This window comes from Xiphophorus hellerii, chromosome 16, assembly GCF_003331165.1.
Source record: "Xiphophorus hellerii strain 12219 chromosome 16, Xiphophorus_hellerii-4.1, whole genome shotgun sequence".
NCBI lineage: Eukaryota > Metazoa > Chordata > Actinopteri > Cyprinodontiformes > Poeciliidae > Xiphophorus > Xiphophorus hellerii.
In genome coordinates, this window is record NC_045687.1 from 18600492 (window position 1) to 18627268 (window position 26777).

General features: G+C 40.2%; 1 protein-coding gene across 1 annotated transcript in view; it reads right to left on the minus strand.

Annotated features, from left to right (window-relative positions):
* The window catches only part of pvalb6 (parvalbumin 6), a 51169-nt gene extending 24630 nt beyond the window's left edge, over positions 1-26539 (minus strand). The window contains exon 1 of the mRNA XM_032588002.1: positions 26339-26539. The gene's annotated coding sequence lies outside the window, so the exon portion shown is untranslated. The remainder of the gene's footprint in view (positions 1-26338) is intronic.
* Between the last annotated feature and the right edge of the window lie 238 nt (positions 26540-26777).

Sequence of the window (26777 nt, forward strand, 5' to 3'; positions counted from 1 at the left end):
TTCTAGTTTTTTAAATACATAATCAGTTAATGTAACTCGAATTGAGCAGTCACAGAAAAGTTGAAAAACTTATAAATGTTCACAGTGGGAGTTTTAAAGGTATGCTCTATTTCACTTCTCTGATTTATTTAAATTACTTCCATAACGCATAAAAATTGTGGTTAGTTTCCTCCAGCTTGACTTACTGCTTCAAACCAATATTCCCTCTATCAAGGGGCTTGTGCTTTCAATGCAACGTTATGCCCAGATGACATTTCTTAAAACCTCGTGGGGCAACGTGCTATAGTCTAATGAAACCAGGCTGGACCTGTGGATCTTGGCTTTAAAAAAACAATTTAGACACCGAAACATAAGCACACATATCTAGAAAATGCTAAACCAACAGTGAATTATGTATATGTTTTTAGATGGAATATGTTTTCTTGTCAATGTGGATGAAAATATAAACAGCTTTGACCAAAAACCTTTGCTGCAATGCTTATTCTTCAAACTGCATCATCTGTGGACATAATAAATCATTTAGTATGAAAGCAATAAGTAGAAGTAGTATAGACATTAAAAAAACACAAATCTGTATTGTTTATGAAATTCCTGTAGATGTTGCCAAATACCTAATAACATCATTAATACCAAACAGATAGGAAATTCATAATTAACAACCACCATTCATTCTTGCATTTCTTTGGCGTGGAGTGCTTATATAGCATCCCCATCACTTCCATTCTTTAATCCACAAAACGTGATTAAAATACCCTCTGAATCTGATTACATTTAACCCAGTGTGATGTTTGTACTGTAATGATCCAGTCTGGATGAATATACAGTAATCCCAGGTTTTTTTTCTTCAAAGATGGTTAATCATGTAGTAATCATGTCCTCTGATTACTACATCAGAGGACATGATGATGTATAATCATCATGTACAGTGACTGTACATGGTCACTGAACCATGGACAAAAACATGGTTCAGTGATTCACATAGCTCCAGCAGATGAACGATCAATACTCTGAACTTTTGTAGTGACTTGGTGAAGGGACATTTAAGGGAGCCCGTGTTCAGCAGCATGTTTACAAAACCGTCCGGTGAATCCGTGTGTGTTATATTCTGTGCATGTGCGGAAATTCTCGATTTCTCGTGACTGGAGAGAATACAAAGCACGGATAAAAGGATAAACAAAGAAGAAGGCAAAGCAAATAGCCAGTTCTATTTTGGCAAAATGTGTCAGACCACACATACACTCCTTCATTTCTTTGGCTCTTTTCTAACTCACCGACACACAAGGATCGGGGTGGAAGTTGTGATTTTGGCTCTAGGTTTGCCAACATGGCCTCCTGACGCAGAATGAAAGGCGACAGACGAGGCAGGTGAGGAGAGGAGGAAGGAGATGAGGAGACAAGGAAACAGACAGGGGCAATAATCAGGAGAGGCATGCGATCAAGTAGAGGAGGACGCAGGGAGGAGGTCGTTGGATGAAAGAGAGAGGGAACGGCTGAAAGATCCAGATTAAAGAAAAAACATCAGCGGACACTAATGGAAGTACTCAGCAGTGACAGTTCAAAGAAATTAAGAATGGTCCTCTTGAATTATCTTTCGTCCTTTGTCTCTCAGGTTCAGACATTGATGTGTCTTTAATAGCTTTGTAAGTCACCCTGTCCACCAGTACAGCACAGCCACTGACCCACTGAAGCATGGATGCCACTAGACCGTGATGTTAGCAGCAGGTCTCTTAAGTCATAATTCACTCTGTAAAACCATAATTTGTCAAACTCAGAGCCTCGTGTTTGGCAAGCTGCCAACAAATTAGCTTTGAAAATAAAACTTTTGCTCACTGACAAATACCTTTGTTGCACAATTATGCATGTGGGGGAACCAGGCGACTCAGTGGTAGAAAGAGGCTTCAGTCCTCAATGCAGCACACCTGACCGTAGGCCATTTGCTGTATGTCTTGACTTTCTTCCTGTTGAACTAAAAGAAATGTTCTGTATCTGACTTTTGTTTCAAATTAAAAGAAAACCAATGCCTCTAAGGTGTGACAAGACTGGCCAGGCCCTGTTTTTCATCACACCTTCACACATAACAAGATTAGAAACACTGAGACAGCAGCTTTCTTTACCAGAGATGTTCATTATTATCCTTTTCTTGTGTCAGTAGTCATAATGTGCCTGATCAGTGAATATCTTTCTCCTCATTTTCCTGTCCTTTCAGTCTTCTCTATGGTTCTTTTGTTCGTGGTTTATCTGTTTTGTCTTTTGCTTCAACTCCTCAGTTACCTTGTCAGTTCTTCACATCTTCCCTCTTTTCTTCTCGTGTTATGCCGACATGTCAAACAAACATCTCTGAATCGTCTTCGTTTCCGTCTTTGACAAATCTCATTCCCTCTCTCAGATGGAAGCTGGCAGCTGGCAGTCACATCAGGGACTGTGATGATGATTTTCTCACTTTTTCTCATTTCATCATAATGCCATCCTCCACTCAACCGAGACGGGATAAAATCGCCAGCTATGCCTCAACAGGCAGGTGTCTCCTTGCATATCAAGCAGTTCCCAACGGGACTTTGCCGGGTTATATGCAGAGGCGGGGGGAGGATTTTACTCAAGAGGCGACGGATTTACCGGAGAGCTCTGCAAACTCTGTGAACAAAATTTCAAACGTGTGCGGTATCACTTGATGCTGGAGTGGTTCCTGACCACTTACGATGAAATCTCTCTGTTTGTAATTTAAAAAAAAAGCTCTGGATCAATTTTCATTCCATAAAAGCTAATCACCGGCTGGAGTTTGGATACACCAGGCCTGTGATTACAAGTCCGGGGCGATGCTTGTGTCAGCCTGTTACGAGCTCATGTTTTAATTTTTACAAGGCTAAAATGATTCATGGTGCTGAATTAGAAAACAACCTGAAATAGTGTGAGCGCTCACTATTAAGCACTTAAGCTTCTAAGTTTATTTACGTCATTTGGAAATGATTCTTTTTATCTTGACTCAGCCTTTTCTTTGACACGGTATATCTGAATTTCCCTTTCCATGTGTAGAAAAGTTCCCAAATAGTGAATCTATTGAACTTATTTAGCTTAGGCAGATAGCTGGACAGACAAATTTCATTTAACAAGAATTACTTTTTGAGTTGTAAGAGATGCTAGCAAGTGTGGAGAATTTATCCGTTCTCCATGCTAAGTTCTTGATGCATGAGATTGAAAAGAGTCAGTGAGTTGAATTCATGAATTCCATTTATTAATACCAAAACACAGCTGGTCCATTTCACATGCTACTTTTAAGAGCTAGCAGAACAAAATGGCAACCAAGAAGAGTTTGTGATCTCCTTTGTTAGCCTCCAATCTAAGCTACGCCCTAAAAAGGGCGTTCCCTAGTGTGTCATTTCCTCTAACCCTGGCTCTCATTTGCATTTCCTAACATGTCATTTTCTTTAGCTTCAGTTTAGCAACTAGCTAAAAGAAATAGAAGGAAAACACAGAATTATTTATTCTCAACACAAGCAAACTACCAAGAAGAAGTAGTTCTTAGTTCATGCCGAGGCATTGCTGTTAGCTGTAGCTTCGTGCAAGAGGCGTATAGAAATAAAAACAGCGCTGAACATGAGTGCGTGCATCCACAATTGGCATTAGGTTGTGCTGTTCAAACTTTTTTTTTTTTTTCCTTTCACAGGTCTGGCCAAAACCCACGAGTCAGAGAAGGGAGGAGCTAATCAGAGGGATTACATAAGTAACTTCATAAAGCTGAGATCAAAGTTTCTTTGATCATAAACCTCCGTTTAACCTGAAGAACAGCAGATCGCTGGAGAAGCACGAAAGTGGCAGCATTGCCACAGACAGGTGGGAACGCTCAGGTGAATCAGGAAGAAGTGTTCGCTTGATGTTCACAAGCAACTTGGCTTGAGTTGAGACTGACCTCTCTAAAGTTGTGTTGCCGTGGTTGACTTGAATGATATGAATGGTTCTGCCTTCGGAAATGAAAATATTAAGTGTAAGTATGTCTGGATCCCAGATCAGCGGAAGATAATAGACGGAGGGATTGCAAAGGTTGAAAAACACTTGGAGTGTTATGGAAAACAAAGTTGGCAGATTAATAAAATAATGTAGAGTTTAGCAAGGAAAACAGATGAAAACAGTAAGGAAACTGGAAGAACACTGGCAGTCCAACAACAGGTACTGGGAGCTTAAGTTTCTTCGGGAAAGTTGATTCAGATTGTTTTAAAAAGTCATCATCCATTGTATGTTGTGTAAATGAGAGACATTTTGGAAAATGTATTAAATTGTAGTAAAACTTTAGATCTGTGCAAAATTCAAAAGACCACAGAAAGTAAAGAGAGTGCAATAAAAAATGTAAATGCCAGATATAAATAGAGACTTTTAAATGAAAGTGAAACGTGTCCAAAAAGTACAACAAAAACAATAGTCAAGTGTGATGTTGAAATTTCTTTAACATTTATGCTAAACAAAAAAAAAAGTGAAACGGCATTCAATACCAACCCAATGAGGATTGCTCTCAGTCTTTGTTACATTTCTTTGTTTTAAATTGTCCTCACTTTCGCTCTTTGACTCTTTCTGCTGATTTGCCTTTGTGGCTCGACTCGATCCGCTTCAAGATGAAGGAGCAGTGTGTCTCGGCAACCTAAATGGATGCTCTTGCCTCTCCGCGCATCCCTCCATCCGTCTCCTCCCTCTCATTTAGCCATTCTTCTCTCTGTCTCCTTCACTCGCGCTCTCTGCTTCCCATCGCCCCCCATTAATTTTATGCCTTCATTTTCTCTCAACGGCACACATCTAACAAGCCAGGGATCATCAGACCGTCTTGGCAAATTTTGCTATCACCCCTTCCCTTCTTATGTCCTTAATGCCCCCCCTCCTGTCTTTTTCTATTTTTCTCTCTCTGACTCTCTAGATCATTTGGCCCCAGCAGTCAGCCTCTTAAACTCCAGGTGTGCCGCACTGAATGATGACCGCAGGAGAACCAGGATGTGGCTTACACACAAACCTGCAAACACACACACACACGCTGAGCAGTCAACGGCCCCATCATTGCACCAACGGTTCTGTGCCAAGACTTTCTTTCTCTTTCTCTATAAAGACCATCTTTCATGCATAAAGCCTGAGTTATAATATCAAATTTAGACAAAAGCCTCTCTTTGAAGAATCATAACAATTGTTTGGGGAAAAAAATCCATTCAGTGCATAAAAACCAAACTAAATTTAACTGGAGTGTGTGCTCTACAAACATGCCTCTCAGTGTTAATGAGGGTTTTTAGTCTGTGTCTGTGACAAATGTGCATTCAGTACCATTTCCCCCTCCTCCTCTGGGTTCTCTGCCAAGTGATTACTCTCCCCACTTCGTGTCTCTTTTATTCTAATTCCAATGGATAAATTCATCCGGCTGATTAAAAAGACAGCATCATCAATACTGCACTATCACAGTTTTGCCTCTCAGTTCAATGAGGCGTAAAAACTGCTGTTATGTTTTGTGGGGAAAATGCAGAACAGTCATGGCGTCCATAAAGGCGTTTATGAGAGGAATTCATTATTTACAGATGAAAGCAATAGAAAGTTTCATCCAGTGAGGAGGATTTCAAAATAAATAACTTTTTTTTTTTGTGCGTCAGCGCCCGACTTTAGGAGAAAGTTTCTAATAATTTTTAAGGTTTATCATTGTTGTTCCAGGAGTTTAGACTTAAATGTATATTCATACATGTTTGGTCCAAACAGACCAGAGTTTGAGTCCCCTCTTGTTCCGGACCGTTTGGGTCTCTGTTGTTGTGCAAATTGATGAAAATGAAAAGTTAGAAACATAACATCGTAAAACCATCATCGGAGGAGCTACTCTTGACATTCAGTTTTAATTCAGAAGTGCAGCTAGGAGGTCTTCCAAAGCTATGCTCTCTCCCACCGCCGTCATTTCTGTGGAGTGAGACGATGATCGTCAGCCATCCTTTGTTTACAAGTTACAGCGCGCTCACAAAAAAGCACAATGTGAAGGAAAACCGTACCAAACAAAAAAGCCAGCTGTAGTTGTCATGCCAGCCCCCAAACGACGCAGTGATGCTAGTGTGTCACTGAATGTGCATGCACTGATGACCCTTAGCCAACAACAAGACAAGACAGGATGCTCCATATCGACACGGTTAGGTAGACCAGCAATGTCATAGCAAAGGATGTTGGTTCATACTTTATACAATCTGCAGTTTGCGAACAGCGCTGGTCTTCGAGGGTTTGAAACCTTGCTGTGATTTGCTGTTTGCTGTTATGATTTGAATCCGCACAAAAATTGCCATATTTTCACCCTAAACACATGATTAATGCTCCATTTAGAGGTGGATTTTTCTTTTTGACCAATCATTCGCAGAAAAGACAAAGTTTGCATGTTCTCCTCGTGGTCCTCTCCGGGTGCTCCGACTTCCTCCCACCATCCAGACACATGAATGTTAGGTTACTCTAAATATGTGTGTGTGTGTGTGGGCGTGTACGCACATGTGTTTCTCTGTCTTTGTATTGGCTTACGATGTGTTGTGGAGCTTCTTCTTGCCCATTGGCCGATAGAGGTAATTTACGACCCTCGAAGCAGAAAACTTTTCTGGTCAACTGAAGGATGACTTTGCCAAAATGTAGCAGAAAGTAATTTTTCAAATCTGTGCTCATACATGAGTAGTAGACTTGTGCATTTTGGCTTTGAGCACAGATGACACCGATTCAGAGTGACGGCCATGCTGTTGTGTTCGCCCATGACTTGCGGATGCAGTCTCTGTAGAATCCGTCCTTTTAATAAACTTTGACCATCCTCATTTTGTCTGCACATCAGCACCGGGAACAACCTGTAGAGCAATTAGAACCTAAAACAAGCCGGTCTATTTCTTCAGGAACGTACACAATCTCTGGATAAAGGAAACTACTCTAGTCAATTCCTCACCGATGCATTCCCTTTGGCCGTGAAATGTCCGTTTTACGTGTGATTGGTGTCACCATGCTGCAGGCTGCATGTCAGACAGAGTGATGCCCTCCATCCTGTGTCACTTTATTGTGATGCCTCTTCCTTTTTTGCTGTCTTGTTCACTTGTTTTATTCCTCAGCTTTGCAGCAAGGAAAGCCTGCAGGCCACCCAAACACACACACCCCGACACACGCACACACAACGAAATCAAGCATACACTCTTTTTCACAGAGCAGGTAAAAGCACACAAGGTCAATATGTAATATTGCAATGAAGCATGAGATCTGCTTGCAAAATGTAGACCGCAAAGCTGACAGCTGCTAAGGAAAATGATTATTTAATGCTAAAATACACTTAATCTTACGACATGTGTAAAGGTATAGCCAACACTTTAATTTGGAATAGTTTCTGTTGAGCAGTTGGGAATTCAGCAGACAAAGCAGGGCCTTTTTGCCTCCCCCGCTGAAGACAGAGCAATAAATTTGCATTCCGAAAAGGGTCAGAGACTTCTTGGCGCCTCTCGGCCCGGGTCGGATGGAGATGGGCACGAAGTGGTCCGCCTATGCTTAGATAAAAAAACAGACACCTTTGCTATAAATCAGGAAGTCACAACTTTCTTTGGGGGCCTGAGGGAGTTCTAATTGGTCGAAGAGCAGAACGCCTTCTTTGCATATATTAAATAGGGAAACGCCTCTTTGGTTAAAATTTCAGGACAGCACCGGAGAGTCGGAGAGTTTTTTCATCTTTTCTCCACGTGGCGCCTTTGTCTGTCTCTGTGTTCGTTTGTCTTCCCTTGTGTGCCTTATTTTGTGATATAATGTATATCTCTGTTCCTCTGCAGCTTTGTTGTCGATTGCTTTGTATGAGATTAAACTCCGTGATCTGTGACGTCATTGTGCCTCGCCTTGTCTTGCAGCCGTCACGACATCCGCTCGCGACCCGGCTAACAGGAGGAGAGGAGAGCCATGCTTTTTCCAAAATTAAGCTAACATAATAACTTTCCTCCTTAACAATTTGGGGGCTCGTTCGGTTACGGATTCTGAGCGGGTGGAGCTGTCACGCGTTGGCCTGGTTCGGCTCGGTGAGGTGAGATACTTTTGATTATTTTTTGTTGTTTGCACCGCCGTGTGCTGGAAAAAGGCGAGCTAGATTGTTGCGGCTGTATCCAGCCACGCGGAGTTCACGGAGCTGCACAGGTACAGAGATTGTGTTTATAAAAGAGTCGATGGTTGAGTAATTGGATTATGAATACACGAACAAGAGGATCGTAGCGGGTCCAGACGTAGGACTTGCTTACCCTATTGTCAAAAGGCTGGGTTTTTCTTCGTTTTTGGTTCTTTTGCCCTGAGGGTTTATTCTTGTACCTCTGAATTTAAAAAGAATTTGGTAATTGTGTATCAATTTGGTAGTTTGGGCTTGTATTGGCCCGGAGACTGACTCATCTCCAGTAGACTTACAATTGGCTTAACAAGGCTGAATCGCCTGTCTTCAGTAAGACGAAGTGACTGAGCTGGGTTGCGTCGCCCGTGGTGACGAATAGAAATGCATTTTTACAGCCGGCATTTTATTTTATTTTTTTTTCCCCGTTGTCTCTTCCGTTTGTCCGACACCGTGTTTGTGTTTCTCTGTGTGTCGCGATGTGTGCTTGTTGCCGCGACACGAGGCTGTGTGCTCCAGAGCTCTGGGTGTGCGTAAGGTGTGTATCTGTGGGTGTATCTGTGTGGTCGTGTGTGTGCGCGTGCGCGAGTTCGGGCTGGCTGTGTGTTTCGGCAGAGTGTTAAGTTGTTTGAATAGCGCTGTTTGTGTGAATTTGCATTGATTTTGCTGCGTTTTATTGTAAAGTTCTTATGGACACTGAGTTGCAACACGTGCTATACGCTATGGTTCGTAGAACACTTTTAACGGGGAAAGTAGAACGATGGCGAAAACGTGGTCGTTTAGTTTAAAACATAAATAAATGAATAAAATAAATAGGAGTTCAGTACATAAAACTGGTACCAGAAAACAAAATTATTGGTTGTGGTTTGATTTTAACATAACTTTGAGATGTCTCTCTTTTTAAACGTGCACGGGGAATTAAAAGGCTCCTGACGATTGGAGTTTAAAATTAATTAAATTGACACATGAAAATATGTTAATGAAACATTGGACAATTCCTGAAGCTTCAGTAAATTTGATATAAATTACAGAAAATTTGATAAAAATTACAGTTAAATTTGATAGAATAATGACCACAGACTGACACTTGGGGACTGATGAAATTTTGACTGACTATACAACCTGGCCAGATGTGTGTGTTTTGTGTTTTCTGTAATGTGTTGTGTGATTTTGTTTTTGTTTGTGTTATAATTCATGTTGGTTTGACAGAGTGTGTGATTGGAGATAAAATACCATTTGGTATTTTATGTCATAGAAATACTGAATTTTTCTTAGTGCTGTTTTATGGTGCAAAATTTCAAGTTTTTACAAACATCCTCTGTGTTAAATTGGACTAAATTATTACAATTAGGCAATAACGGCAGTAAGTGTGATCTGCAGTGTACAGATTGGAAGGTGATTAAAGGATAGAACCTTGATAAAATAAATCATCTGAACGAAATTGAAAATAAAGTATGGGTTCTAAGGTTAAATAAATAAATAAAGAAAGACAGAATAAGCCAAGAAAATTAGGTCACAGAGGATTGTAGAAATGCTGTCTTGGCCAATTACTAGATAAATACATAAATATAGTGAATGAATAAATGGCTAAATACATGACTGATTAAGTAGAGAAATAAATAAAATAAAACCTGTGTATAGGAGGAGAACTAAAATAGTGGATAAAATGTTAATTATTCCTTCTACGCTGAGAAGGTAGCAGAAAAATAGAATAAATTACAATGAGTAAAACAGGACTTTTTTCATGAGTTGAGGATAAGAATAAACGAAGATTTTTAGAGAAACAGGCTCTGACTGTAAGAGGAATTGCTCAGATGACAACAAACTGCAATATGCAACTGACTCTAGATATTTTCACAATCAGTCTTTTTCAAACTGACCAAAACTTTAAGATAGATAAAATATTGTTGAATCTACAGGACTTACGGATAATTAGACAGGATAAATTAGTAGTCACTCTCTTGTTAAGTAGACATTGTTTGAATATAGAAAAGTTTGCTAAAACTTACAAGATTGGTTGTTGAAGGATAATATTAAGTTAGCAATAACTTATGGGTTAATCAAAGAGGATCTGGTGGAACTATTGTAGAGAATCAATATTAAACTGTAATACGAGATGATTAAATACTGCCTATAGACAGACGAGAGGGCTTCGAATAAAATAAAATAAGAAAATTAAGTAAAATAAATAAATAGAACGAAACGAGAAGAAGCGACAAGTATGTTTATTTAGACATGAGACTAATGGAGCCCAAGGAGGAGTTTCAACCCCCACTTACAGAAGTTCATCACGGGAGAACAAGCAGCTGTGAGGCAAATCATTGTCTCTCCCATCATTTAAAGTACCTTTTGACAAACTCTCTGAATATAACTTACAATTATTGTAATGGTACGACAAAAGGGTTTTTAAGTTCAAATTTTACAATTAAAGGAGACTAAAACATATCTGATGCTTTCGCTGACAAAGCCTACTAATAAATTTAAAGAATTGGGAGTCCTTCCTGAAATCCTTATTGGCTCTTTTTCCTGCCATACAAATAGTTCCTCCGAGAGGTGAAAAGGGGGTTTTATGGTGGGCTTAGGAATTTGTTTTATGGTCTGAAAATGGAGATTGCTCAGACTGGTGTAGTGGCTTTCAAATTTAAATTGTGAAATCTAAAAGTACAAAAGGATTTAATTTTTCTTTTTCCTAAGGAACATAGGGATTGGCTGTTTAAATTTTAGGGTATTGTTTCACATTATAGATTATAGGAAGGAGTAGAGAGTCTTTTCTCATCACATAAGACAGGATTTTTGATGCGGTTTGGTTTCCTAGCTTTAGTGAAACATTTTCTCTTTAAAGTAGATAGTTTAAACAAGCAAATACATAGTGAGTAAGGAATAATGTGGAAAATGTTAAATATAAGTTTTTAGCATTGAAATACTGAGTCGATTGTTACACACAGACACTCTTGGTAATGATTTTCTGTTTTCCTTTCATATTACTTTATATATTAAGTAGTGAGTAGTTTAGGATTTTATCTTTACATTTCTTTTCATTAGTCTGACTTTTTATTTGGCTATTTGTGTCAGTTCTTTATATTTTGTTAAATCTACCAAATTAATTTCTTTCTTTTGAGTTACCAGTTTCCTCTTGACCCGTTCGAAAGGGGGAGGGGGAAATTCAGTCTTCAGTTTAATTTCTTTCATTTGTTGATTTGGTAATATTCTGACCAGTATTTGTCAAAATTTAGCATTTTTGGATTTTCTTAAGAATATATTTTGAATTTTTTTTCTTTTTCAACGTCTTTCTGCCTGGTTTATGCATAACCTTCACTGAGTCTTAATTGGTAAACACGTTTTGTCAAACGCTAGTGAAAATTTTTGAGAAGTTTGTAAAATGAATTATTTGAGAATCATAAGAGTAAAATTGAATAATGAGCTTTAGAACTGTAATGTGAAATGTTTTTTGAGAATAGTAATCTTGAAGGTTTAAAGCATGCTAACTTACATTGTTCTGTTTGTTTTGGGAGTTTGCCTGTTAGGACGGGGGCAGCATTGCATATCGGTGGGATTTTTCTTAGCTTGAATAATAACCCTGTTTCATCAACATCGTTATTTCACATACTAGAAATAGGGATACATTAGCCAGTAATGTATCAAAGGGGGAGAAGATGCATGGGTTCATCTTTTATAATACTTAAACAAATTTTTGAAGAACATGTCTGATCTGTGCTACACATAAAAGTGAAAGGAAAATATTCTCTGGTATTATATGTGCTTATTTTAAATAGGTTTGAGTTGTTCTCCATTAAAAGATTTTCTGACAATGGGCTAACATATTTTGAGAAAATAGATAAATTTATAGTGATAATGAAGCATATTTTGGTTAATTAACTAGGGAAAATAATTATAGAAATTAAAATATTATTGTGTCAGCCATTTTCAGAGCATTAATTTAATGGAGCATGAATGTTTTAAGAAATGTTTTGAAGAATCTGTTCTTGATTAAAGTTATCACTAATCAGTAAAAGTACACAGGCGGGATTATAATGATTTTTCTAAACTTGATTTTGATTTTTTGATTTACATCCATTTACAACGAATTTGGATAAAACTTTAAATTCGACGACAAGTAAAAGCCTAGGTAATGTCGGTATATTTTGAAAATGTTTGGATTTGTTAAGGCATACATTTACATTATAATTTCTCCAGGTCTAACTCTTTTGAATTTTGTTTAAGGAACGCATGTAAAATGATTTAGACAAATAACCAGTAAGATCTAGTTTGTTCTATAAAAGTAATTTAAATTGGACTGTTTAATTCACATTGTTATTCATTTTGGTGGTAAATGTAAGCTTTACAACTACATTTTTAAGTTTTTGTGATTGTTTTGTTTCGTTTGTTTAATCCTATTTTTACAAGATTGGTTTAAGAAAAGATCTGCATATGTTTAACATTCTGGGAACACGTTACTTTGGAAACATGTCTTTTGAAGCAAATGATTACAGGGTTTTGGTGTTTTCCATCGGTTAGGAGCTATAGTATATTATAATAGAAACGTAAATTGAAGGGATCACATCCACCATTTGATGAACAGAACTGGACAGAGTAGGAGATAAGGTTTCACGTGATGTGTTGCTCATGGTTTTACACACAGACTGCCCTGGAGCTCGGAGCTCCAGGACTCTGGACTCTGTCATACAAGCTGTGTCATGCGAGGCGGGGTGGGGCTGCTTGGAGAAGCGGCTTCACACTTATTTCGCAGATAACAGCCACAGAGCCACGAGCGTTGGAGGATTCACTTGAACACAAAGTGAATTGAAGATGTTTGTGTTGAATTACACAAATGAATGATGCCTTTGGATAAATCTGATCTCTGTTTTGTCATTATAGTTTTGCAGCTGGTTTCCTGGTGCCCTGCGGATGTGGTCTCCTTCAAAGTCTGCGTTCTTTGATAAAAAGGATTAAAATAATTTCCCTGGATGGAAAATAACAAAACAAATTTATTTTTAGGTGAAACCGTCGTTTGATTATGCTGACAATGATGAAGATGATATTAAAGAATGTTGTAATTGTGTTTCTGATGCTAATGAAATTCATGTTGAAACAAAATGTCTGTTTAAAAACCTGTGACAGGTCGCTTCACGAGATTTGGTTTCCTCACGAGGAGATTTCATTTTCTCCTTGAAATCTCTCTGTAATATTGACCTAATAATCCCATTTTCAGTGAGCAACGGACGCTCAGGTGGAAGCCTGAGGTGTCCGACCGAAGAAGATCAAGCTGCAAGAGGATCATCATTAACTTTTTATTGCGTGTTTTTCGTTCGTTGAGAACTCTGGAAAGGACTTTCGTTTTGTTTTTTGCGCGCATTTTTTGAATAATTCCTGACGAAGACTTCATATTTTTTGAGAGACTGTCGATGGACATTTGAAAAAAAAAAAAAAAAACAGAAAAAGACAAGCAGCAGATTGTAATTTTGTGGTGAATGTTGTCTTTTGAAGTTGCAGAGCATTTCTTACTAGTTTTTTATATGTATCTCCCTGCTTTATTTTTATTGTATACTTTGGGTTTTTGGTTTGTCTTGTGTTTTGGTTGTATTGTGATTATTTTGTTTTATGATTTTACATTTTTAAGGATAAGTCTTTCTTCACCTTGGGTTTTGTTTCAAAGGGGGATTGTATAGAATTAGGGTACGTCACTCTTTTCTCTTTTTATTTTTTGTTTTTTTTCGTTTTTTTTTCATACATAGTTTTGGTTCGGTATTAGAAGGCTTACTCAATTTTTATTGAGGTCTTTTTTAAAAGACCTCAAAAGGGGGATTGCTAAGGAAAATGATTATTTAATGCTAAAATACACTTAATCTTACGACATGTGTAAAGGTATAGCCAACACTTTAATTTGGAATAGTTTCTGTTGAGCAGTTGGGAATTCAGCAGACAAAGCAGGGCCCTTTGCCTCCCCCGCTGAAGACAGAGCAATAAATTTGCATTCCGAAAAGGGTCAGAGACTTCTTGGCGCCTCTCGGCCCGGGTCGGATGGAGATGGGCACGAAGTGGTCCGCCTATGCTTAGATAAAAAAACAGACACCTTTGCTATAAATCAGGAAGTCACAACTTTCTTTGGGGGCCTGAGGGAGTTCTAATTGGTCGAAGAGCAGAACGCCTTCTTTGCATATATTAAATAGGGAAACGCCTCTTTGGTTAAAATTTCAGGACAGCACCGGAGAGTCGGAGAGTTTTTTCATCTTTTCTCCACGTGGCGCCTTTGTCTGTCTCTGTGTTCGTTTGTCTTCCCTTGTGTGCCTTATTTTGTGATATAATGTATATCTCTGTTCCTCTGCAGCTTTGTTGTCGATTGCTTTGTATGAGATTAAACTCCGTGATCTGTGACGTCATTGTGCCTCGCCTTGTCTTGCAGCCGTCACGACATCCGCTCGCGACCCGGCTAACAGGAGGAGAGGAGAGCCATGCTTTTTCCAAAATTAAGCTAACATAATAACTTTCCTCCTTAACACAGCCAAGGATTAACAGCAACAGAGCGGGTTGAAGTGTCCAAATTTCAGGATTTTAGACCAGTGTTTTAGACCAAATTAAATTAAATGCTTTTCTATCACACTCCTTTGATTCGCCTTTGAGCATTTTTTAAGTGAAAGCCGGCAGAGGAGCACGGAGTACGACCTTCGTCTAAAAATTCAGTCTGAAACGTTTATGTCTGCTTTTGAATAACATCTAAAAACAGTTTATAGTCGTTTTGGTGAGGTTCGATGAGTTTCCTGTTGCATCTTTCTCGCGGGGTCGTGTGCATCGGAGTCCGTGTCTCCCCAGCTGAAAATACTGCAGTCTTCGTCATGCCTGACTGGCTCACAGCAGTGTGATGTAAGGGTCTTTTTTTTTTTTTTTTTTTTGTGGCTGCTGTAAAGGGAAGGAGGGCCGGTTTTACTTTGATTCGGTTGGAGGGGGGGAAAGAGAATTAATCGAATAGGACAGATGTTGATTATGTCAGAGTATGCATGTGTAATAGCTTACTGGTGTAGCGCTTGGGGCAACGGGACACAAATACGGTTTGGGCCCAGAGTAAATGGGGTCAGGCAGAGTCATGGATGTGTCTTTAACAGACACACATCCTGTGGCCAACCGGATGGCCACATGGTCTGACATACAAAATAAGCGCAATCACATATTTTGACCGCTACGTGCCTTCTCTATGTTCCTTATAATGTTAGAGAATAAAGGAACAAAGAGCATCTGGAACAAAGTGGTTAGATTATCTATGCTCTAATCCAGCACACAGAGAGCTCCTCGGGGGTAAATGGCAATCAGACCCATTTTTGATGATTTTAATGAGGGTTGATGGATTTGGAGACGTGACTCACTGTACGCAGCAGAATAAAAGCCTCGCCTTGTTAATGCCCGCGACTTAATTAATTGTCAGTTTCTTAATCAGTTCTGTCCACAGAAAAACACAGATATTGTCTTTGCTGCAAGAGTGGTGCCAAGTGCTGAGCCCATGCGTCTAATAATAATAAAAGTCAATGTGCCACATGTGGAAAGCAAGGCCTCAGCAACATCATTATCATTATTTTTAATGTACTTTCTGCCTCTGTGTTTAAAAAGCAAATGTAGTTCTGGGGAAAAATCCAAAAATTTCAATTAGTGCTGGCGTATCATTCCAGGCCACCAGGTGGCAGTGCAGCCGTAACCGTACGTCCATACAACAAGACGAAGCAAGGCAAAGTTTTAGGTTTTAGAGTATCCGATGAGATGAGGTTTTAATGCCATTTTTGGCTAAACTTATAATCCCAATTTTCTCTGATTTTACAAATCACCAGCTTTGTTTTAAAGAATCTGATATCAGTGTAGAATAATTTGCCCTGGGATTTGACTTGGCGTTTGAAATGTTAGCTTACGAAGTTTTCATGCTTGTCTAATTGTAAGGCGATGCTAACGCCAAAAAAGATTAAACAGTTTCCTTTTGTGTGTTACATGGGACAAATATTTATTCAAAGAAAGACTCTCTCGTCACAATAGAACCATCCAGTCCAGGTTTGAACTCCTTAATAATTTATATTTTGAAAAAGCAATAATTAAAATGCTGTTCAGGCATATCTAAAGTTTCTGACAGTGGGCTACAAAGACTTCACATCATCACCTTCCTAAAACCGTCTAAAAATAAAGAGGGAGATAAAACATGTATTTTTTTCTGGAGGAAATTAAAGCTGTGTTACTCAAACAGTTTTAGAACAAAATAACTTGACTGGATACCAATTTGCAAAGCTTTGGGACAGTAAGACAGTTTCATTAGGTGAATAAGTCAGCATCATCGTTAGAGAGAACAATAAACCTTGTAGAAGTCTAGTCTGTTTTCCACAGAGGTTGCTTTTTATCTTTCTTCTTTCCATCTTTTCCTCCCTTTTCATGGACCCCTCCTTTATCTCAATTTTTCATCATTCACTGCCACTGTCTCAATTTCTTCATTGTTTCCCCCTCTTTTGTCTGTTGAGCAGCTTTTCTTCGCTGGGGATCCACGTACTCGGCTTCAGCGGGACACATTCGCTACCATCCCCTACTCTCCTCTGGACTGCAGCATCATAGGCAACAGAAATAAAGAAAGCAAGCCACAATTTGTATTCCAGTCCACGTCTGCGATGCAAGTGCAAAAAAGGAGAAAGGGTAGGTGGACAGAAAAGAGGCAAGGGGATGTTAAAGTAACAGCTGGAAGACTGGTTAAACTCTGTGGACAAAAGGGCAAGTGCTATAGGGCTCTGAACACGCTGTTAAACTTTCTTATTCAAAAATGTGACCTTCAGCAACATGATGGCTTCTTGGTGCTATTAAGAGGATGTGTGCAGCAACTTGAAGTTAGGAATTAATCTTGCATTGCCGAATTTCTCAGTCATTACCTGAGTGGCTCCACGTTGACACAAGTCTTATCTGCACTGCGCTCGAGGTTGTTCGTGTTTTACAGGATTGCCTATATGTAGACTTGCAGTCTGTTTCCACACACAGTTTGCAGAATGAGAGAGTATACGGGCTCCACGCGTGGCACCGGGAGTGCTCATCATTTTGTATTGTGCATGAGTGAGCAGCGCTCATCACAACCACAGATATGCACACAGATGCCAATTTGTGCCATTTGTGCCTCTACCTCTGCCAGGGAAGCCTGGTCAGCTGCTTGCTCTCTTGTCACTCATGGCAGCCCCTGCAGTGCTGTGTGTGGGAAACAATTGAGCAGAGCTCCACTGACCTTGCAGCAGAGAGCTTAAACAGTTAAAAGCTCACAAAACAAAACAGAGTTTTCATGGAACAACAAAAGGCAGTCAATATTTAAGCTCGCTTTGGGTGAATCATAAATCCTCAGTGTAGCCGGCTGCGTCCCGCATAACGAGAGCAAGTTTTCTTTCAAAAAGCTAACGTTGAAGAACGGGAGTGAGGCTCAACTGGATCGACGTTGAGCGTCTACTGAAAGTAGTACACTCTTTCTGGGCATGTGCTGAAATGTGCTGATCCAGGACAAATTCAGCTATATGTAGTTTAAATAGAACCGTTGTCGCGTCTGAACAGAACAGTTTCAGAAAAGATTGATGGATGAATCTAGGAGTGTTGGCCTTTGACATGGAGCTGCTGGTTTGAGTTTGACAGAAAACCAAAGGATAGATTTTTTTGACCCACAAGATATACTGTGACCTTGTATAAAGTCTTCAGACATTTCTCACTGTAAATGGTGAAGCATATTGACAATTAAGTGCGTATTAAATAATACCTACATTTGAGGCATTTCACAGCTGATTAAAGTTAAGTGATAAATTTTGTGTCTGCACACTTCAGTCCAACTCATTCATTTTGGCAATGCCAATAATTGACAAGCATAAAAAGAGTGCATTTTTCACGACAAACTAGGAAACCCTATGTTGTGTTGGTCTCAGAGGTCATCTGCCCTTACTACATCCAACTGCTTGCCCTTACTCACGTTGACCTTAATCTGCACTGTCACTACCTCAAATGGAGTTGCATGATTACCCCAAAAAGGAAAATAAGCTCACCATTGGAACCGGTGCCTTTCAGGGACTAAACATGGCCTGGAATATGACAAGTCTTAGCAGGATTGATGGATATTGTTCTCAATGAATGAGTCTTTGCAAGGCCGCAGGAAAGGCCTTGTCATTCGTGTCATGGATAAAACTGCTGGCTGAGCTGAATGATGGCTCACTTGAAGTGTAATTTGTTGCTAGATCGTTATTCAGCATACCTCAGGTATATGCACTCTCACTAAAGTGAAAACAATAAGAACCAACCAAAACTTAAGAAATTCCCAAAGCTATTTAAACCAGCTACAGGCTTTGTGTTTTTTGATGTAGGCACACCAAAGCCTTGATTTGCCCTCTGACTCAAAGACATAAAAAAAGAAAGTTAAAAAGATATACATCAGTTCAAAACATTGTGGTCTTGTCACATTATGTACACACTGTAAAGAATGACATGTTTCTGAAGGCAATAATGGAACACCTTCAGAGTAACAAGCAGGAAAGGGTGAGATTGGTGTCAAAACCGAACAAGTCAAGACAAGATAACTTGCCCCTTATTTTGTTGTCTATCTTATTCATAAAAGGTTCTGTGATGTATTCAAGTCTCCTTGACATGTTGACAAGTTACTAAATAATGGAACATATAAAGAATATATATATATATGTACTGTATGTATGTATGGTTAATGGACTGTGACATATTACTAGTTTCAGCATGTTTACTGTTCTGAAGTCATCAGAAAAGTCTACGAATTATCCTCCGACAAAGTAAAAAAGCAGTCAAAAGAAATGTCAAGAGTTCTTTTTTATCTTGTCAACTAATGGTTGTTCTTTAAAAGTGACAAGACATATCACAAAAAAATAATTTCTTATGGAAAAAATAAATATAACGGACTAATTACAGGAGAGTATTAGTACAGAAAGTGACGGCCATACTGGGCTGCAGAAGGTTTCTTTACTTATACAGAGTTCAACGTATCTAAAAGCACCTTATGCCCCCCTGTCCTCTCGCACACACTATGCAATTGTCGTGAAAGAATCCCTTGCACCAAATATTACAGTAGCATCCCACACAAGATGCCACTATAAATGGTCTCCGGGCCCCTTCCCCGTGGCACGACTATGAAGGTCCACCGTCCCTTGTCCAGGATAGAGGCTATACACCTCACCCTTCGTCTAAGGTTAAGAAACTATCAAAACTTTTGGAACATGTTAGGAGTCTCCAGTTTCAGATTAACCCCGGCAACTTCATTTTCACAATCACCATGTGCTGTCCTTCAGGTGACACTGAAGAGGTTTTATGTTAGGTCCAGATGTCCAATGTCCAGAGAGGAATCCAGGCAAATATCGTCCTCCCATGGTCCTTGGAAGCTCCTAACTACCTCAGCAATAAACTCTGCCTCCTCCCCAGTGGACAAGGTGATTGCTGTGTTGAAATCTTCAAGATGTTTTTTCCATCCTAAGTTGTATAATTTAAAAAGTAATATGGGAGTCTTACTGTTGGCTAAGTATTGACCAAGTAGATGTATAACCTTACGTCTCAGTGCTTGAGGACAGTACATCTATAAATACCGACATCTTGCTCCCCAAAGATGGCTACTTTAAGTGGCTTTGACAAAATAGGTCACATCATCATCCAATTAATTTTCTTTTTCTAAAAAAAAGGAAAACGAAAAAAAACGACCAGGCTAAAATAACAAGAGACCTCTCTATCCGTTTTCTGGCTCTCTGTCCCATCTGACCGCGGGTTTGTTAATGATCTCATTTAAGGGGTCACGGGTTTTCTAATTGGAAATGGGCGGACTCCTGTTGCTCTGGACTGACCTCAGTGACAGTCTAAAGTTAGCAGCGACTTTTTGTCCTCGTTGAATATACTCAAACTCCTGTCACACTCTGTGCCCACAAGCACGGCCAATCATTTAAATTACTCAAATGGCCTTTGAACCTCCTCCGAGAAGGAAGCGCCTACCATTCAGAACATTATGGAGAGATGTACTCACACGTGCACCGATGCATGTTGGGCTTATGAGAAATTAGCACCACACACACACACACCCACACACACATACACACAAAGAACAGAGAGGAGATAAAACAAGCTGCAGTGGTAAAACTAGGAATATGATCTTATGTCCTAAGGTGTGTGGCATCCATTGCAAGTCAGCAAAACACCTGAGCCCTTCTGCTTATTGCTGGATTGAGCAGGACCTTCACATGACTTGACAAAGTCCAGCTGTATGGTAGAATACTATAAACTGGCACACACACACACACACACACACAAAAAAAAGCCTGCATCGAACAGATTCTGTTTAATCCACACTTATGATGCCTTATTAACGGCTGTTGGCGTGTGACGACACTCTCATGTCTACAGATGCATACAGACAAAATTAAGCCCCAAACAGGCAGCACGGATCACGTTTTACATCGATCAACGTGTGTATCAGCCGGCTCATCAAGCTCTCGGCCGCATCGCACAACATCTGTCCTTGACCTTGGCGGCGGCGTCTGAACAGTGAAAACTCTGGGGAGTGAGTATGGCTATCACAGCCTTCTGTCAGGGACCATTACAATAACAGGAGCATTCATTAACGTGTGCGCGGGCTGCATAATTGCAATAAATAGAAGAGTGCATGTCATCTGCATAGCTTATGCCTGTTCTTGTCAGCGTGCTGAGGTTTGAGCGGATTGAAAGAAAGCTTCTTGCATAGCTAATGTGGTTCCTTTTTTTATTATATCAGCTCAAGAGAACCGTGGAGCTCGCTCCTCCAATTTTGATCAAAATCTACTTTAATTAATGTCATTAAAACAAAGGGCATTACAGGGGGTTAATTGTGCTTTTCCCAAAAATCAGAGTAAATGCAAATTCTCCGAGAGACTTCTGCTCTACAGCGAGGAGTGATGGAGTTTTAATTATCCAGACAGCCTCTTACGTTGCTCAGGCACCCCGGTGACAAGGTGGCTGTATTTGCAAAGTAGATGAAATGAGAGGAATATTGTAAAAAAAAAAAAAAAAAAAGATAAAAATTCAACATGTGTGAAACCAGAAGAAAGAATAGGCCGAAAAAAGAAAAAGACAATACCTTAAATGCCGGATTGTAGTAAATAAAGGTCAACCAGAGGAAGGAGCAAGCTGAATCACTTCCCCTTCTGACTGTTCGCAACTCAGTGACCCCTTTCTGACATTTCTCACTTTCAATCAAGAGCCCACGCAAACAGCTACTCCTCTATCTTCCTCCATTCAGTCCCCCTACCAGCACACGAGCTCAACCACGCTCCACAGGCCTGAGCAGCGGAGGGAGGGAACATTGGGAACCAGAGGGCAATTGGCAAAGTATCTATGACCTTTGTGCCATACATACATTTGATGTTGTTTTGTTTTGTTATTATTATTTTAGCAGCAACAGGAAAGATTTTCAGAGTTCATGGGAGAATGTATGATGGAGGCAAATCTTGGCTTCAATCTCTAAGCCAGGCGATTACAAATTATGTGGATGCATTTCAAGTAACTTGCAACTTCTTGTGCAAATGCACCATTTTCAATATTTCTTAAAAGTCAACATTTGAAAAGGATCCTATCCATTACTTTTCACCCCCCGGTGTCAATACATTGTAGATCCACTTTTTGGGGTATGTCTGCAGCAGCTTTACAAACGTACAGGCTGACGATTCGGTCGGGTATTCTTGGAAAGATATCTCAAGCTCTGTCAGCTTCTCATCGAGTCTGACCAACTTCACTGCACCTACTGAAGAAAAGCGTCCCCACAGCATGACACTGCCATCACCATGTATCATGCAAGGCACTGTAAAAGTTGGACCGTATTTTCTGGACTATCAGTCGCACTTTTATTGACAGGTGCTTAGATGTTAATTGATATTGACGGGCGTGAGCCAAGGATTAAACATTAACTCTGCAGCTGAGAAGAAAGCTTATTTCAGGACGAAATGTGTAATGAAATTTAAGCTGCAGCTTTATGTTGATTCATAATTATGTCATCGTGAAGGGAGCATTTAGCTGCACTAACAACACACACTTTAATTTTTTTTACAGAAGCTGTCTACTGATTTTTTTATTTTTTGTGGTCAGAGTTCAACAGTTCAAAGCATTTAGTGTAAATCCAGGTCTTACTGTCCTCACATTCTCTAAAGATTCTCAGGTGGAAAATCTTCACATACACCAATCCCCACACTTTCACTTTGACCTTTCAGTAGCTCCCATTAGCACAGCTCACACTTGGCACTGGCAGGAGTTTTATGTGATCTTTTTACAAGTAAGGCAGCTCTTCGGATACGATTATGAGACATTAATAACACATTTTACCCCTTTACGACTAAGACTTGTCCTTTGCTAGTTTAAAAGCCAACTCCTGTCTTAAAACCTCTTACAAGGCCAATGGCTCAATGTCTACCTGATTCATGAGGGAACAAATAAATACTGGGGTTAAACCTAGACAGGTAATCAGAGATGCACTAGCTCTAGAAGTGATTAAATCTCTGAGTTTGTCCTTTGCACGATGCTTGAACTTAAAACCAGAGTTAAAGCTGGTTAAGACATCTGTGGATCTGCTTTGATTTCTGTGCCATATGACCTAAATAATGTCCAAGAACCACCTTTGTGCACATTTGGCATGTTATAACATCATTAGGTCAACAGCTCTGATGGGTTGTCACAGTATTTCTTTTGGAAATGTTGTACATTTTGCTGCCTGCACACCACAACACCAAGTCGCCATCAATACTTCTACAGAATAAGCGACTGCTGCACAATTTACTGTAAAGCCAAACAAATGTGACAGCAGTCACTTCATTACATAATCGCACTAATCAGATGCTTTGTCTGCACTGAGCAAGCTTCAAATAACTCAATAATTCAGATACATGACCACCTCATCGACTGCATACACTACTAAAAGTGTAGCCTGAGATGAACAGGTGTGGAAATAGAAAAAACAAGATGCTAATACAACAACAAACACTTGTTTACTCTGTCCTAATGCAGTAGCTCGTGCGACATTGCACACCCGTAATCCAAATATAAAACACACATAAGAGACATAAAACAAATGCCAATGTCAGTCAGATTAGCCGAGTGATGACATGAATTTTTAAAGTCAGTGCTAAATCACTAACGGAAAAGAAATAACTTGGTTCAGTGTGACAATTAATTAAAAATAAGAGCTTGCTGTGACAACCTTAGGAGCAACAACGGGCTTCAAGTATTTGTCATAACTGACCATCTGTTTTTTACATCACTGTGGAGGGATTGTCCCTCTTTTCTTGTCACAATTAGTTAATTCAGGCACATCGACACATCGTTTCATGAGTGAACAGCTATGTTTGGTGACATACCATGCCATTTCCAGTCCAAACTTTAACTAGACCATGCAAATATCCCAAGTTTGGCTTTAAGAAAGCTTTAAGCTTTAACTCCATTCAGCTCAGATCTGGTGGAGTTATCACTCTGAACAGCCAAGTAACCGAATCACAAAACCCAATCAGTGTGAAGTTGGAGACTGAATTTTAACACGAGTAGCGGTTCATTATAAACTTCAACGCTGCTGACACTCTGCACACTGATGCAGTGCTTAGAGATTTATGAAGGGTAGAAGGAGTCCCAAAGAGAGACCAGCTCATCAAGGCATTTTAAAAAGACTTAGCATGAAGATACCACATCCACCAGACAAGCCTTTTCCTTTGCAACTGATGAAAGTTTATCACAATAATTTGGACCTTTAAATCACTTTTTTCAGCCATTTAAACACAACTGTGTCCTGGATCACTCTGGAAGATCATCTACCACCTATTTATCTTTCATCTGCACCATAAACCCCCACAAGTAAGGTACATTTTGGTCTCTAATCAAAGTTAAAGCAAGCTAATTACACTGCTTGCAGATATTGCTTAAAAGCACTCTAAGGTGAGAGAGAGTTAGTGTGTGTGTTAATCCATCAGTCAGGGCGAGGGACTCAAATTAGTGGGTCAGATGGAACTTGGTTTAACTATTGGGATATTTACAGATTTCTCCAGGTGTACATTTATGCCAGATCTATACAAAACCTTTTAAACACACTGACATGCGCAACTACTCAGTCTGCCTGCTTGGCTTTGATTTTCTCAGTCACACCCCGCGGCGAAATTGCGAGGTCTCCTCCCACAGGAACATCATTTCACACCTGGGTATTTCACACTTCGCCGAGCTTCATCCTCGGTGAAATCAGTGAATTCCCAAGAAATCGGGTGGAAATATTTAACCATGTATCAAGCCCGACTTGTATCGTTAATGGAAAAGCGGTGATTTAGTTTGTGGAGATGTGCGATGTGATGAGAGGAGAAACCACAGGAGCTAAAAGGGAAAAGGGGATAGAGTATAAAGTGTATTCTCAGTGTCCACTTGTTTCAAACTAATGTAAGAAGAGGGCATTAGTTGAAGGTGATTAAGGTGTCTGGAGGATAGATGTTTAAAGACCTGCAAAAATTAACTCAGACTTGACTGCTGCTGCTATCTGATCATATGCTTCCTTGCAAAATGATGAGTATTCATCGAATCTTCCCATATTCTGTCACATTACAAAGGCAAACATCTTGCTATTTTGCAGAGCAGCATGGTTTGGTTTTAGCCCCTTGAGTCAATACTTCAACTAATTTTTGCTTCATTCAGCTGCTATGTCTTCTGTGTCTCCTGGGTTTGTACATCTAGAGACTGAAATGTTCGTCCCGTTCTGTGCAAAGTACCCCAGCCTTACTCAGATTTAACGGATGGGTCAGTGTTCAAGACCTCACCTGGATTAGAGACTGAATTTTCTCTGGGCCAGTTTATGAATTTGCTTTTACCTGATCTATGCCATTGTACCTGTGGCTGTATAAGAAAGGTCAATGTCTTAATGCAGCTTTCGAGAGATCTGCATTCAGCTCCAGTCATCCTGACATCAACTTCATCCTCATTGCATATTTCATCATTTTTCAGAGGTTATTTGTGTCCCCTACATCAGTGGTCCCCAACCCCCGGGCCGCGGACCGGTACCGGTCCGTGGACCAATTGGGACCGGGCCGCACAAGAAATAATTAAATGCTTTCGTTTTATGTGTTGAGTCTGGAGGATCTTTTATTTTGAAAATCCTTTAACCGGATTCTGTCAGTCACGTCTTGTGTGCCAACATTGAGCCCACAAGCAGCAGAATGAGTTAGAAACAGCAGCAACAGCATCGGTGTCGGTTCGTCTCCCCGCAAATTTCCGAAGTCTTGACATTAAATTACACACAAGTCAACTGTACTTACCAACTGGGTGACTAGTTGCAAAGGGAGCTAAATATGATCACATATTCCTTCTACTCATCCTTCACCTCCTTAAGTTTATTCATCACCACCTGCACTTTAGTTGTAAGCTAATGTTACTTCTAGGTGGTCAGATAAGATTATTGAGCATCAAATATAATAATAAATGTCTTTTAAAAGGGTTCAGATATGGGTTTAAAGAAGCGCTTATTTGTGACTATATCTCTCTGTCGGCGAGCCACAAATCCACATCGCCATCACTGCAGCACTGTGCCATACGGACGGCGGTGTTATAGATAATGTTAATGTACCAGAGCGGACGCCGCAGCTTCATTCTGCCGTTCTCTCCCAAGATTCACCTGAACAGGAATGTAATGTCCTTTCCCCCTCCTTCATATCTACCTCTTTTTCTTTTTCCTGACAGACACACACACACACTAAGGCACGCACACTCTAACGCAGCGCTCAGGGAACCAATCAGCACTGCCTGTTCGCTGGTCCTGTTTGTGAATGGGATCCGTACGGGAGAGGAGCAGGAGGAGGAGGAAGAGAGGGGCAGGCGCCGATGCATTTGTAGGCATGCGGAAAAGATTTATCAGCAAGCAAATTTCTTTCTTTTAAAAACATTCCTGGTCTGGTTTCTCGTTTATCCTCATCCTCTCCAGCTCTTAATCCCTTCCTATCTTCTCTGTGTTTGTGTCTTTTTTTCGATACTGCTTTTTTTTTTTGTCAATGCTGCACTAAAACAGCCTTTATCAAAAAGGTTTTCTCTCACTTTCCTCCTCGCACATCATCACTATCATGATCCCTCTTCATGTTCTCCACACTTTTCCCTCCTGCCCTCTCTCTACTGCAGACACGCCATCATGTCCACACCTGTGTCCTGAAGCAGGTGCCAACCGGGGCAGGTACAGTGAACACACACTCAACGAGACACTCGCGCAAACTCCTCAGAAGAGGCGCTTACCTTCTGTGGCGAGGTCTTTGTCCGGGGTGCTTCTGAATTGTCAGCGGCTGGATTGTCAGGGGCGCTGAGCCTGCGAGCTTCTGGCAGCTGGAGAGGAGTGAAGGACAAGGGAGGAAGAGATGGAAAGGGTGAGGAGGAGAGACAAGAGGATGCAGAGGGAGAGAGAGAGGGAAAAAGTGGACTAGAATGATCCAAGAGAAGGAGGAGGGGTGCTCCGGCTTGCTGGAGGTGAGATGAAGGGGAGAAAGAGGGAGGTAGGAGGGCGATAAAGAGAGAGAGAGAGCAGGGGTGCACTGGGTTGGGATAGGAGGGATTCCAGCGGATGGTGGGATGAGGAGGTGAACTGATGAAGAAGAGGAGGACGAAAGAGCAAGAAGCTGAGAATACCCTCAGCAACATACTTGAGGTTAAACGGGGAAGGAGGCAGATTAAAAGTAGA